Source organism: Anser brachyrhynchus (genome assembly GCF_964034855.1).
Source record: "Anser brachyrhynchus genome assembly, chromosome: 7".
Lineage (NCBI taxonomy): Eukaryota > Metazoa > Chordata > Aves > Anseriformes > Anatidae > Anser > Anser brachyrhynchus.
The window spans coordinates 3,876,741-3,891,893 of record NC_137701.1 but is presented as its reverse complement, the minus strand read 5'-3'; the positions used below and the strand labels follow the sequence as shown (position 1 = coordinate 3,891,893).

Below are 15,153 nucleotides of genomic sequence, written 5' to 3'. Positions count from 1 at the left end.
TGCTTCAGCCTTCATAAGGAGAAGCCACCTGACGTGGTGAAGGAATTGCTCTGCCTCCACTGAACCTCCCAAGATGTGTTTGGAGGTAATGTCACTTGTAGCTGGATGCAGCTGAGCAGAGAGCTTTTCCTGGAGCCTCTCATACTCCCTGCTTACAAACCTGCTCTGTAGGTGCTTGCAGGATCAGCCAGACAGCTGATTTTTCTATTCCTATGTGGGCTGTCTTTGAGCACAGTGAGGCTTGGCTCTAATGGTGCTTGTGGAGATGGTACTTGATCCATTATGACAATACAAGTATTGACAGTCTTATTATTAGGCATGCTTATAAACAAGTATGCCTTGTGTTTCAAAATTTGGCTTAGTTCACAGCTGAACAGATTAGCTGAACAGCAAAATCACAAAAAACAGCCCTGTAAGTTGACAAAACGTTAATCAAGCAGATGTGTGAAAATGGCAGAGCATTATGTCTGATATTACTTTCTACTGAGTAGGAATTTTCAGTGAATTTATGGCACATTTGGATTTTCTATGCATACTAGGTGTTGAACACTCTAGCTGAAGTCTACTGGCGTCTGGGTGTGGCTGTTAAGTTCTTACCTTTGGGTATCAAAAAGGGTCTACTTAAAGCCTTTTTTCATATCTGCCTACCACTGCAGTCATGGAAGGAGATTTCAAAAGTCCCACTGACTTCATGAAGCAGATTTTAAACTCTCCTGATCACTGTAATTTTCATGCCAGGGTCAGTAGTGTTTATTTTGTGTAATTAATTCTGCACATCTTCTGCCTTCATTCTCTGAAACTTTTTAGCTTGAAGTCACAGGTATCTTGCATATCTGAATTATTTGTGAAGAATAAGATTAAATTCAAAATACATTTTAGGCATAAGGGGCCTGAAAACATCCAGAAATGTCAGAACAATGAAAGAGATTCATAATAACAAGACCTGAATTCATTTAAAATCTGGATCTAAATCTTTTCTCTAAATGAACTCCAAAGTGTCAGACTGAAACACATTACTCTGAGGTGTGAAAATGGAAGGTGAGGAGTTCAAAAGGAAGCAGACTCTACTGATCGAGGAACATTGCTAGATTATCCTTGTCTTCACAAAAGCCTTCAGTTACAGGGGGCTGTTAAGTGCTAATGAGTTTTTTGTTCTTTATTATGATATTTTCATCTCTTAAAAATGGTGAAAGATTTTCTTACAACCATGAAATTGAGGTCCCATTACAGCAATTTGGTGCTTGCAAGTCATGTTCCCACCATAACTGCCCTGTGACCAAGCTGTTTGTTTTGCTGTATTCTGCAGTTTGTGTCAAAGTTTAGATTACCAAGTGCTCTTGTAGCCCAAGTTTTCCACATGGTAGTAAGGTTTTGCATCTGCTATCTGTTTCTTGTAGTGAAGTAATATTTGCTAGGTCTTTAGAAGATTGCAGAAAAGCATAACAGCTTTGATAGATAGCTCCATCTCTCCTCTAAATTAAAGCTTTATTTAACAATAGGAGTGGCACTCATTCAGTGTGCACAGGTAAATGTCGTGTGTTCTGAAAACCAAAGTTAAGCATCTGAAAAGATATATGGCATGTAATTTGCTCCCCCAAATTTTATGTTTTGTCCAAACAGTTGCATAGTATTTCTAACATCTGCATGAATTATACTGAATGAACAAGATGAGCTTTTGTTGGTGATTAGGAGGACCCCATACTATGTGTTTTTCTTACTCTGCTAGATAAAGAAAAATTGGAGTGAGGGTTACTAACGTTACCGCTGTGTGCGTTAATTTAATAGAAGGAAGAAGCACAGTCACTCAGGCAACAATATATAGTAGCCAGTAAGATTGTAATAAACACATCACCCTGTTAGACATATATGGAAGAAAATGTGCAGATAACAATGCAGGGGGTGGATCTTTCATGGGCTGCTGAGTGTTTTGTCATAGCAATTTGGAAAATAAAGGGCAGACAAAAGGAAACAGGTGAGCATGGGAACATCACCAAATGATCAACATGTGTGGGAGCATGCTGCAGTTGGGCTATGGGGCCTTTTTATAGGGAAGATACAATGATACAGAAATGTGGGGAGGTTTGGAAGGGGCCAGGCCAGCCTGTGTTGTGTGGGCCCTGCTTGTGTACAGCTAGCTGGCTTTTGGGGACATGTGGGAGTTTGGGGAAGTATGTTGTGTCCTACGGTATTTAGCCATGAGCTTTGTCTGGTCCCAGGCATCCCACCTGTGTCAGCTCTCACAGCAGGAGCCTGCAAGCTGTGCACTCTGCTGCTGAAGGCGAGGGCAATGCAGCTTCCTCTGCAGTGTGAGGCATGCTGACTGCCTTGCAGCACATGGGGATGTTCTGCTTGTAACCCCACCTTGGGGTGGGAAAGCAGCCAAACTTGGCCATCGCTATCCTGGCAACTTGTGGTCCCCTTAGCTGTCACTGGGGGAGAAGATGGATTACTTGCATGTTAGGAGGGCGAGAGATTTTGGAGAAAGGGAATGGTAAAGACCTAAACAGAGGTGTATTTCCCCATTTTTATGACCAGGGCATTTATTTCTGAAGATCTGTATCTTCAGGAGTGTTTGTGCTGGCAAACACGATCTTCCATAGAGCGTGTCCTGATGGTGGCATGGCGATGTGGCTCCTCCAGCACTGCTGATGCACGTGGTGATTTTTGTGCTCTCTGAACTCAAGTCCTGCAGCTGCTTAAGAAGCAAATCACACTGGTCTACAGTGAGAGTAGGAGACAAATGTCTGATTGCCAGGTGTCTAATATAATTTCTAAGGGTTGGGAAAACACTGTTTTCATAATCCTTCTGAGCTTATTGAATATGAAGACATTTTCTGTCTGTGAATAGTATTTTTTCTGCAGCACCTACTTCAGCCCATGTTACTCTGTGAATTGTTAAAGGAGTGAAGACAGTAGAAAGTGCTTAATGTGGGGTCAGTGTGTTGCTGCTTCTTGGCCATAAGAGAGCAGTCTCCCATATTACTGTCTTTCAGGTTTGGAGTGACTTGAGCTATTTCCTACTTTGATATGCAATACTATATTGATGTAATATTGGCACCAAGGAGATAATTCACAGTGACTTGGGTGGCTTAGATGCAAAAATCCAGCATCACTGCCCTCACTGGCTGAGAATAAAATTCACTCTCTTCTAGCAGAGGCAATCATTAGGTGTTTGCACTGCAGCAGTACAGTCATGGCCATTACACTGAACTTTGCCTCTAATGACAGTGGAAGTGGATTCCTCCAAAACCACTGTTGCTGGGTCACACCCACACCCTGCCCTTTCCTACAACACGGCAGGTTCAGTACCAGCCTGTGGGTTTCTGCAGGCTTTACAGCAAAGTGTTGGCCTGGTAAGGAAAATGGTGCCAAATGGGCCAGACATAATTGTTCTTGCCATTTTTCTGTGTAACTTAATGAAAGAAAAAGTCGGTGACAGTTTACATCAGTGTAAGTCTGGATAAGCACTGGTGTTTACGTATCTTGGTCTATGCTATGCTCTGCCAAGGAGGGGCGGTAATGTTATTTTAAACTACCAGGTGTATAATTTCAGTGAAGAAAAAATACTAGAGGTAAATTCTTGATGCTGCCTCAGAGCAGGTGCGCAAGTGACAACCATGTGCCATGCAACAAGTTGCTGCAGGCTCGGATGCCTTGTGTAACAACAAACGAATGTGGCATCCAGTCCCCAGTGAAGTGACCTGCACCAAATCCATGTTGTCACCTCAGACAAATGCCCAAGAGGTCTGTTCCTTTTTGCATCACATGCTGATAAGATCTCATTGCATCGTGTTCAATTAGCATGTAGAAGGATTTCTGTTAATGGGTCTAAGCAGCTCTGGAAAGGTGTGTCCAGATCCTCAAAATGCTTAGACACAACCCCCATTTAATTGTAAATGTTCAAGTGCACAAAACAAAAGCTGAAGATGGGAAGAAGCAAGCTGCTGCAGTAGTCTAAAAAATAAAATTTGGAGAAAAATGGTGGGCAGGACACTACGTATTGGCTAAAGAAAAAGCAGAAGGGAGCAGTGTGCTTTTCCAAACATCCCCGCTATGTTATTCTAGTCATTATAAAAGAAAGGTGTTAAAAAAAAAAAAAAAAAAAAAAAAAAACTAGTGCTTTGAGTGAAGTTATTTTTTTATTATGTCCACAAATAGTTGCACTGTATCCAACAATGAGTTCAAGGGGGACCACTTTGATATGAAGCAGATAGCAGTGCATCGGTATCCTTCCTGGTAAAGCCTTTAGTTTCTTTCTTGGTATGCAGAAAAGTGATTCTTCTCTCAAAGTAGGTAAAGCGTATCATCCATACAAATCACACCAGTGCATCTTTGCTAAGCAACATTTAACTTTCCCATGTCGTCCTCCTTTTGCTTTTCCTCTTACACATGTTTTTCTTTCGTCTCTGAAAGCACAGATCATTATATGCCATTTCTTAGATGCTGATACAAGAGCATCACTGTCACTTAGTTTTATATATTAGAATCAGTGAAATATTTTAGTAGCCGGATACATCTATGTTTTTACTGGTGCTGCTCTTCTGGACTCTTTTGTGGGACTTCATGAGAAAAGATTTTTAGTGTTCCTGGCAGTGTTAGACTGACAAATTCAGCTGAAAGAATGGCCTGTCATTTGATTTATCTACTGAGGAGATGCAGAGCTTCTCGAAAAGCAGAGAAATCTGCTAACCAGGCTATGAGAGTCTCTCATAAATTGCATTATAACTTCCAACTTTATTATAAGAGGGAAATTATTTGGCCTCATTTGCTATGTTTTCTATTTTATCTAGTCTTACTAAAACAGAAAACAATCAAATGGCAAAAGCATTGGAAAAAGTATTTAGCTTTCTAATTGTGACTTAAATTGTGTAAGCTAATGTATTTCAATATGCATTTTAAGGCTGTTGTCATTCTGAAGCCAAGCACAAACTATTTAAACAATCTATTAGTCACCAGTTGTATTTGCCAGTCATTCAGCTAAAACAGTTTTTGGTCACTAAAATGTTTAGCTATGCTTGCTTTTTGCAGAAGCACTAAGAGCAGTTCATCTCCCCAGCAAGAGATCTGGTGTATTAGCTCAGATTATAAGGCTTATGTTCTGAATGTCTCAACTTAAATACGAGACATTCTGAAGTTTCATGTCACCATAATCAATAGCTTCAGAGAAGCACAGTAAAATATTAAAAGGGTGTATGTCATTAGGAAGGTGCATTTGGAAAATATTGTATAGGAAAATACTTTGCTACTCAGTCATTTATACTTCAGTTTATCTTGGAAAATGTCTTTTCAAGAAAGAAAATGGTTTCCACAAAGTAATATTTGACAGGCATCTCTGCCTCTCTATCAAAGACTGTGGAATAAATGATTGTATAGTTCTATCATTAGTTCTAAATTAATTTGGGTCTATCACGGAGTTGTAGATATGCCATCTAATTATGCGACAGACTTCCATTAAAGTTTAAAAGTTATCTGTTAATATGGCAGCCTTTTAAATGAGTGAACTACAGAAACAGCTTCATATTTCTGTGACAAGTAAATATTTTCTGTATTTTAACACCTTTTAGTTTTAATGACATCTAAACCCTTGTAAATACCTTACTTTCCAGGCCAAATCACTTATAAGCCTTCTCAGCCTCTTCTTTTTGCTAGAAAATACAGTTTGAAGTAGTATTTATCTTCAAATAAGAAGTATGATGTTTTTATACTAGAATATTTTGTGTATTTTTGTGAGACTGGAGTGTGCCCGTGGCTGGCACCATGCCCAGCACCTTCTCTATCTGTGAACGGGGAGGGTGGCATTAGCTCGATTCAGTGATGTTACTGAGAGTGCTGCCGCTTGGCGAAATTGCAGCAGCAGAAGATAGGATGGAGATGCTCAGAATACCCGTTGTGAACACTTGCTGTTATCTTTTTTTCTTCCCTATAAATATTTTTGACTTTTTTTTGCATAAAATCTTGTGGCAGTTAAGGTTAGGAGAAAAATAGTCCAGCCAAATCTGTAATTACCTCTGCTGTCAACTGCTTAAAGTGTCCAGGATCCCATAGCACAACCATGGCAGGGAAACGATATGTGAGACAGCACAAATCGTGGAGGGAAATGTCCCAATGCTTGCTGGTGCTTCATTTGGCCATGGCTGCTCTTGCTTCCCCATTTTTAGGCACCTTCTGTCATCTTAACAAAGCAAGCCATGCTTGCAGGCCTCCTTACTCCTCTGCTAGCGTGTTGCTTTCCTATCCTGATGCCTCTGCATCTTGAAGGAGCTGTAGGGCTTCTGTTGCAGCTACAAGAAATATAAACATAAGCCTAATAATAGAGATCTGACTCTAACCCCATTCTTTAAACTAAATTTTTCTCCCCAACCATCTGGGTCCTCTTCCAGGGGGACACTGGGCCTGCCCTGTGCACACCCATTCCTGTCTCACTGAACTGTGGAAACTGGGGAAATGTATTCAGCTGCCCAAGGCACAGGTGCTCACCCTGGAGTGCCCTGTGGTGGGGCTGATCCACCGGCTCCCTTCAGGGCCCTTTTGCTCTGGTGACAACTCCTACGTTACTGTCCTGATACCAAGACCTTTGCACAGGAGACGACAAGGATCTGAAGAATCCTGTTTTTGAACACAATAAGCATGCAGACTTCCACTGTCTCGTTTTGAGGATGTTTTTGTTTTTAAGACTTGGATACCCTGCTTCTGTTTCAGATCTCTGCTACAACTGACAGAAGATGGATATGAAACCCTAGCACCAATCCATATACTATTAAATATCAATTTATTATGACAATGTGCTATTCTGTCTACATGACTTCCTATTAGATATTAATTCAGAACAAAGGAAGGTGACCTGGCAGGACAAAAATAAGCTGATTCGATACAAGCATAGCAGAAAATATAACAATACAATTTACTAAAGCAGAGCCCTCTTATGTGTGTAGTGTATGTAACAATAATAAGGATTAATGTCCAAGGTCCTCGCATTGGAGGCTTTTTGAAGAGAAAATAACTAATGGGCTGCTAATAATTTGTAATGTAACTTCAAATATGCTATTACCTTATCACTACGAAGACTATTTTTTTCTCCACACACATTAAACCACTTTCAGTAACAAGAATTACACTCCCAATAAATGCTTATCTAAAACCTTTGAAAGGATGAAGGTAACACTTGGGAAGCAAGAAGGCAGTGCGAGACAAAGACAAGCTCTAATCTGTTCTGTTTATGCCATCTGATAAGGCTGCCAAGCAGCGTGGCAGCCGGGCAGCTGGCATGACGGAGTCTCTTGGTGTGTTGCACCACCAGCTCCCTCTGCACACAGGTGCTTACAGTGCTAGGTGGGTACCAGGACTCAGTCCTTTGTCAGCCCTTCATCACAGCAGGATGGGGTAGAAAATCCAACAAATCTGCTGCTGAACAAGAAACTCTGAACAGGAATTGGACTCTTAAAAAAAAAAAAAGTCGTCACGATATAAGAATGTTCACTGTACTAATGCAGTCTAGGTTCTGTGGTTTAACTTGCTGCATCTTGTCTCAAATAAGGACACCTTTGTAGTCTGAATAAAGCCTTCCTCACTCAGCAGCTGAGTTAATCCTATGGGCCAGTCTTGCAATGAAGCTGTAACTGGGAGTTTATGGTATCAGAGGAAGTTGGGAAAATAATTGCCATCACCAGCCTGGCTTTAGAGAGACATGATGTGATGCTGAACTGTTTGAGTCCAATGAAATATTGAAGAGGGTAATCTGTTTAAAGCACGGGATGCTATGCTCTTCCCAGGGTGCGAACGCCTGGGACAGCTCTCCAGCTGGTGGGAGCTGGCAGTGTCGCACTTGCTTCTGCAGAGATGTGCAGGCTTACTGCAGCTGAGCAGGCCCTCAGCTTTGTGGCTTGTGTGTGCTTTTTCATGTGCAGAAACAGCTTATTCTGATTCCAAGTAAGAGTTTAAGTATGGGAGGATATTTGCTCCTTTCCACGAGGTTCTTGCTCCTCTGAAGATGAAAAAATAAAATGCCACTCATTTCTGTAAGTTAACAGTGTTTCCTGGCTGAGAAGTTTCAGGCTTACTCTCAGTGAACTATTCTGTCCTTTTTGCTTTTCCACTTTCCAGACTTTCTCATTACCCAGCTCCTCGTTTTGCTAGCAATATTTTCATGTGTGTTTCAGAAAACCAAGCAGAGAAGGGTGGGCTCCTGCATTAGGAGCAGTGTTGGGGCCCCAAGGCTCGCTCAGCACCAGCTCCCCCATGCAGAGAGCAAGCCCTGCCAGGATCAGGCCCCTCTGCCCACCTTCCAGCATGAAGCCTTGCTAAATATCTTCAAAGTTGCTAAGCAGGATGCAATGACCAGGGGAAGGTCAATTAATTGGCCTGGTCCCGCTTAAATATGAGCTGCTTTCTGCTGTCCTTTTAAACTCGCACGCTAGATCCAGCTCAAAACTACTTGCTTAAAGATATAACAAGGAGAGAAGGGGGGGATGGAGGGGGAGAAGGTTATCATCTCCCTGCAGGTAGGTGGATGCTGACTGTATTCAGTGATTTGATGTGTGACACTGCTACAGTCGCTAGACCCCCTGCAGTAAATAGATTGTCTGCTGCCTGCTTGCTGTTTTTCCACCTTGTCACCTTTCAAAGGTTTTCATCTGCTGTATTGTCAATGGCAGCCTCCTTCCATGACATACTAGGAGAGGGAAAGCTAATAACTTTCACAGCCAATATATCTTGGCTATCTAACAGAGAACCCCTTTCATTTCACTTATCAGTAATGGAAGCCACCAGTTGTCTTTGGAAACACTCAGATCTAATGTATTTATACACACGTGCTATTTATTGATTAAATAGCTAAACTGTAAATATCAGCAACGTTTTAAGCACTATTTCCCCCTTGTTAGTATCATTACTTTTGGCAACCTATATACTTTTCAGCAGATGAGCTGGTCTCGTGTAATGTTAGGGGAGTAGCAAAACCCTTCGCTAATTGAAAACCAAAATAAATACAAACAGATGAAACAAGGAAAGTTTATCAAGGGCTCTTCTCATATTACAAAGGGGTGAAGCATCTAGGACTTAATGACTAGCTGCAAGCTTTACACTGGTTTTTGAATGGAGTTAGGACAGCTTAACTATGTTCCATGTTTTTTGACACTGCTTGAGAGATGGGGTGAAAAGTATTGTTAATTATGAGGGTTTTCAGGAAGGCGTGAATTTGACATGAAATCTATAATTCTTCCTTCTGGACTTTTGGTCCTAGAACTAGGAGGGAATGGACCCCTTGAAATTGTACTAAGATTCAGAAAACTTTCAGCTGTACAGGTACAACTATAATCCAGTAAAATCAAAGATTTAGGACTAGCTATTAAAACTTAACTAGTGTCCTACTTGAGCATTATTAAATGCATTGTTGAGCCCTCTTTTATGCTCTGTAATGTTACAGCATAAGGTATTTAGGAAAGGCCATTAAAAAGTCTCAGGCTCTGATGCCAGTTATTAGAGAGCACTGCAAGTAGAAACAGTTGCAGGATATCTCTCCCTCCTAGCTTTGTAATTCAGTGCTGTTTGCCATCATGTTCTGAACTATAAGGGAAAATGTCTTATTTGACTCTCAAAACAGCGTGCTGAACTTATTCCTAGCAAACCATGGGGCTACTGGATAGTTAGGCTGGTTTTTCCCATCCATCTCCTCCCCTCCTCTCTCTCCAAAGGGAAAGTGAGCTAGCTTACCTGTCAACCTGCTCTCACATAGGAAATGTTTGGAAAATGTTCATACTCGATTCACGCTTGAAATTCAGTACTGTAGGAGCTGCAGTATGTCTGTCACTTTTTCTTTTCACCTGCACCGCTTTCAGATCCTCTCATATACATTCATATGACTTTTATACATTTCAAAATTGTTCACAAATGTTGCAAAAGCTATGCTGCAAAGGCAGAAGTTGTTCTTGTGTATGTTTTAGAGGTCACTTACTGCAGCAGCATTAAGTTAAACTTCCAGGGTTGCGTATGGGAGGTGAAAAAAAACAGCTAAGTCTTCAGGATGGAGCTTGGGAAATAACTATGTATTGATGCTGTCGCTTTCACACACTAAGGGCTAATGTGGACTAATACCTCCTGAAAGTCCAGCATAATTCAAACAGTGTGTAAACCCTCTATCTGTCCTCAGTTGGTTGAGTTGAAGTGGATCTCCTGTGAGCCTGGCATTGTTTGTGTGGCCCAACTCTTAGCAAGAAGGCACAAATTAATCCATCCAAGGAACCCCTCAGCAGATGATGTTGGGGTAGCACAGCCCCCTGAGCCCTTGGAGAGGGAACACTGCTGGCACAGAGGGGAGAATAAAGCTTGACAGCTTGCTACCATCAGAAAGACACAATAAACCAGTTACCAGGGAGATGCAGACCCTGAGCCTCTGCTGAAAAACAGTTTTCACTTGGTGCTATTTCTAGTGTTGTAAATGCAAAGGTCTGTTTTGTGTGTTTTATGCAAAGCAGGTTGAAATCAACATCACACTTCATTTGGCTCCCAGCAGTTGAACAGAGAAAACATATAGAAGTAGAAACATATTTATTTCAGAGTACTTTCTGGAGGGGAAAATCAAGCACCTGAGCCAAGCTGCTGGTTTGGGCACTGAGTAGGCTGAGGATGAGAAAGCCATTACCTGTTTCAGGCTGAAACTGTTGGGGTAACTGCTTGATGTAACTCCATGCTAAAGCCCTCAGCCCCCTGGTGTGGTAGAAAAGGGATGTTCTCCTTCCTCCTAGCCATGAAGAGGCTGCCGCAGGTGTGTGGCCACCCAGCCCTCTGGGCAGTAACAGCTCATCCTCAGGGCTCAGGCAGAAGGGTAGAAACAGAGGAGACTTGCTCTGGTGTCTTAACTTTAGAAGGTTAGTTTTAAATGTCATTAATGACAATGGTTAGCAATGTTATGGGAGTTTCTAGCTCTAAACTATGCTTTTGTGTTTTGCATCCCATGTAACTCTATTCCATAGGAAAGTTACTTTTGCCCTGCTTGAGGCTGAAAGCTCCCGCCCCAGAGATTTCTGCTAGATACAAATTCTATAGTCCATAGGGCTCTTGCTATTGCTGTATAAGTATGTAATACCCCATAAAAACCCACGCTGCTGCTTGCAGCCAGCACTACCTGTGCAGTGCTCTGTGACAAGAGTCAGATAGCCCAGGCTCATGTCCGATGGAGGCTGTAGGCCTGGAGCTGTTCTGCTCCAGTGTCAGCCCTGTTCTTGCTCTTATCCCTGTATTTTTACAGCTGGCTTCACATTTACTCAGTGAAGTTGCAAGAGACGCCTTTCCTCTGAAAAGCATCTGTCACCAAGCTTTGTCCCCCCACACCCTGCAGGTTCTTTCAGTGTTTTCTTGGTGAAATATATATGATTTCTGATAGCCCCTGTACCAATGGTGGCTTCCTATCTCCTGTTTGTCTTCCAGAGACAAACAGCATCAGCTGCACCAGTCCTTTCACCTCTCCTTAAGATATTAGTTTATTTGAAAGTAGGCTATGTGTGGAGCGTGCTGTAAATTACTGTGTGTGATGTGTTTGTATCCAGGCGCAGAACAAAATACTGAGCGCAGAAGGCAGGTGGCAGGCTGCTGGTGCTTAATTTCACTGTCTCTTGTTTTCATTGCATGAGAAGTTTCATCCTTGGGTTTATATAGACATTGAGAGTTTCAGGTGATCAAAATCAATCATTAAACAGAACTTGTTTGACTCTGACAGATGACTTCTTTTTTTTCCAAGCATCTTTTATCACCTGGGTCCATATGAGAAGCACAGGGCTCTCCCCTGCCAGCCCTATTCCTGTGCCCCTTTCCCCCAGCCTGGGAAGGGGCGGCTGCATCTCAGTTCTCTGCAGCACAGCCGACCTCTGGCTGAACCATGTCCTCACCCAAATCTCCCATCCTCAGGGCAAAAGCCCTTTGGTGCAGAGCAAGCTTCCTTGGCTTTGAAGTTCAGAGTATGTGTTGTCCTTTCTGTTACATGCAGCTGTGTCTGTTCAGCCACAAATGCACCTTTTGGTTGCCGTGAGAAGACGAGCAGTGGTGACTAGCACAGCTCGCTTAAACCTGCGACAATGCTGAAACTCTTCCTTTGCTCTTACTGTCTCCTCCAGCTGAGCTCCCCTCGGAGTGCTGGTACTGCGTCGCTCTCTCACCCTCTCACACATCTGGCACAGTAGTCACAAACCTGCTGCCAAATTGTGAAATTATCCTTTCCTCTCTTGACTGCCTCAAATAAGCTACCATCTTACAGGATAAGTAACTCCCTACCCGCAGCTTGTCAGCTTGCTGTGATGCCTTACCAGCAAATAATCTTAACGCAAAGCAATCGTTACAAATGGGACCTGTAGATTATTTTCACAGTGAAAATCATTAGCAAGGATAATTAACTAAGACTGTGGTGATGAATAGCGCTGCACTACTGATCAGTGTAATAAAGAACAGAAGCCACTAATTACAGATAGCAAGCCTTGAAGCCAATGAGAAATTTAATTTAACGTTGCTACACAGACTCCACACAGTCTAACGTAACTTTGCAATTATCATAATAAAATCTTGCCACAGATGATGCTTCTGGGAATGTTCCAGGTACAAGGATGTGTGTCCGTCAGGGTAAAATGGTTTGTGATCTATCAATTACAGCATCTTGAGAGAACAGGTTAAAAACCTTAAGTCTGAGCAGGCGCAGCGCTTCTGCATCCCTCAGACAAGTCCCGAGCTCAGGTCCACTTCCACAATCTCCAAAGGTCCCAGCATTTCTGAAGTTTTCAAAGCAGAACCCTAATGTTGTTGTTAGAGATCTTAGAGGTGTGTTTTTACTTAAAGGCATCTCAAAATGTCTAGTTCAGTGTTTCAAAGCACCTTTTTTGCTTGATGTTTGTCATGCTCCATCATATTAAAATGATGAATCCTGGGCAAGAGGAAATGATGGGGACCAACCTTGTTATCCCCACACACATATACAGCAAACCATGTTAGACACCTACTAGGAAATGGCCTTCAGCTGCAGCATGCTGTATTTCAACCCCTGAATGAGGCTGTGTGAATTAAATGCTTGTGTTGGTAACCAGGGCTATGACATGACTTCCAGAAATTGAGGCAAGCCCTCTCTCCTCTCAGCTCTCCAGCCTCCATTTCATGTGCACTTGGGGAGCACACTGAGTGAAGAAGAAAGCAGTGGGGCTCCCTGTTTTTGCATCTATTTGAACAGGCTTTCTGAAGTTATTTTTAAGTGCACTGCATGTTATCTTTGATTGCCAACTGCGATGTTTATGAATGGTGTCAGGATATGGGTTGTCTTGTGTGAAGATGAGCTTTGCTTTACTGAATGTGGGATGAGGAGCCTACATTAGTTAGGTGGAGGTGGAGTAAGTGGGATTTTTTGATAGCATAGATGATTTTTTGACAGGAGTATCAATTGCTCTGAGGTTGCCAAAGTTCTCCTATCTGGTAAGACTGAAAGGAGAAAGGAGGAAGACAGAATCTTCAAAATGTTTAAAGGCTTGCTGAAAACAGGTAGGTAAGTCTCCATGTCAGTCTCTATTGGATACGTATTAATATGCTGAAGTTAGATTTAAGTAAACCTACCAATTTGAAAGCTTGTAGTATAGTAATTTGAAAAGATATCAGTTCAGAAGACTTGTAGAGGGAGCTCTTAAAATTGTTTAAGTTGTCAGGAGTTGTAGGGCTGAAAATGTTCCTCCCCTGAGCCAGAGGAATGGACCAATAGGCCCTTCTAGGCCTATTTTGGATATTTTCCTGTAGTTATTGCTCAGATGACCAGTAACCCTGGCTGCACCTGCCATGCAAAGCTCCAGTGTGTTTCAGTTGCATTTCCATTCCCCCAGTCTCCAAGTTAGCTTGGAGTAATTGTAATCCTGAAGACACCAAAAATCTTGAAATACAAGTGACAGCAAAATTGGGGTAAGTTCAATTAAAAGAAAAATGCAAGAAATCTTCCCTGGCCAAAAGGACATGGGGAGTTCACTTGGGTTGTGGTCAGCTGCTGCCTGACCCTCATGCCCACGAGTGTGCCTCTGTTTGCTCTGAACACTTTGATTTTGTGCGCTTCAGTGCAGAGGTGGGGAGTCAGGGCTCAGGAGCTGTCTGTCACTGTTTTTTCAGAGCCCAGTGCATGGGAACTAAACCTGCAATGGCCCCAAACTGATCCTGAGGATCAGGCACAAATCCAGGGTCACAACGGTGCCTCACCACCAGTGTTTGCTTCCTTCTTGAATCCATACAGAGAGCCAGCCCTGGCTAGGTAAGTACAGTCAGGGAAATAGCACAATGCCTGAGATGCATCCCGGTTTCATATATTCAGTATGATTTCATTATATTCATAATTTCACTATGATTTTTGTTTCTGCTGGTTTCCACTTGCAGTGGCATTTTTGGAAGGGCAATTTCAAGAAGAAATAAAAATAGAAAGCTTAAAAAAAAAAAAAAGGCACTTCATTGAAAACTGATCTTTTAATTAAACTCCCAGAATTCGAGTGTGTTAGTGTGACCAGTCAAGAAAAGGTACTGATTGATTAAGCTATTACCATTGACATCATATGATATTAAAGCAATAATACAAATGAGTTTAGCACTTGTTAGAACATGATGAGAGCAAAAGGTTGTGGTTTACTGAGATGGAGAATGCGTCATAATCAAATGGAAAATCATAACACAGAAGTAGGCTAGTCCCTACCGAATTTAAGATGTCAGGCAGTGCTCATGTTTACAAAACTTACTCCTACTACTCTTCATTTTGGTACTTGTTACTTGTGTGGCAAGAAAATGATAGACGATGCTTTAAACATAAAGTTGGTGCTTCCCTATCCCAGATTGCTGACACTGACTGGGAGGTAATATTACCTGATAATATTAATGGTGGTAATATTAATGATAACAGGAAAGGGATCAAGACTCATTCTTTACTACTAATATCGGTCAAAAAAAGTAAATAAAATCACAGACTAAAACTCCTATTTTTATTAATGAAAGGATTTTTTTCCAGTAGCTATGTGAAAGTGCAAACTGATCTTTTAAATATTCCATTTATCCAGAACAGATAATTCAAGACACACAGATAAAACAAATTGCTAAGAGAAGGCTTATTTTGATATACTTAACTCAACTCATTCCAGCAACATTAATTACATTAAATCATGTCAC

General features: G+C 41.8%; 1 protein-coding gene and 1 long non-coding RNA gene across 3 annotated transcripts in view; both read left to right on the top strand.

The window, feature by feature from the left end:
* LOC308198147 (uncharacterized protein) overlaps nt 1-15,153 on the top strand; it is a 390,404-nt gene that overhangs the window by 284,915 nt on the left and 90,336 nt on the right. The gene's annotated exons all lie outside the window — the stretch shown is intronic.
* LOC308198323 overlaps nt 1-15,153 on the top strand; it is a 34,272-nt gene that overhangs the window by 6,242 nt on the left and 12,877 nt on the right. Inside the window, exons 1-2 of one of the 2 annotated variants that reach the window (XR_013953829.1) lie at nt 13,300-13,506; nt 14,116-14,254. This is a non-coding gene — a long non-coding RNA (uncharacterized lncRNA). Of the gene's footprint in view, nt 1-13,299; nt 13,507-14,115; nt 14,255-15,153 lie in introns of those variants that run through there. The other variant, XR_013953828.1, reaches the window with a different exon arrangement.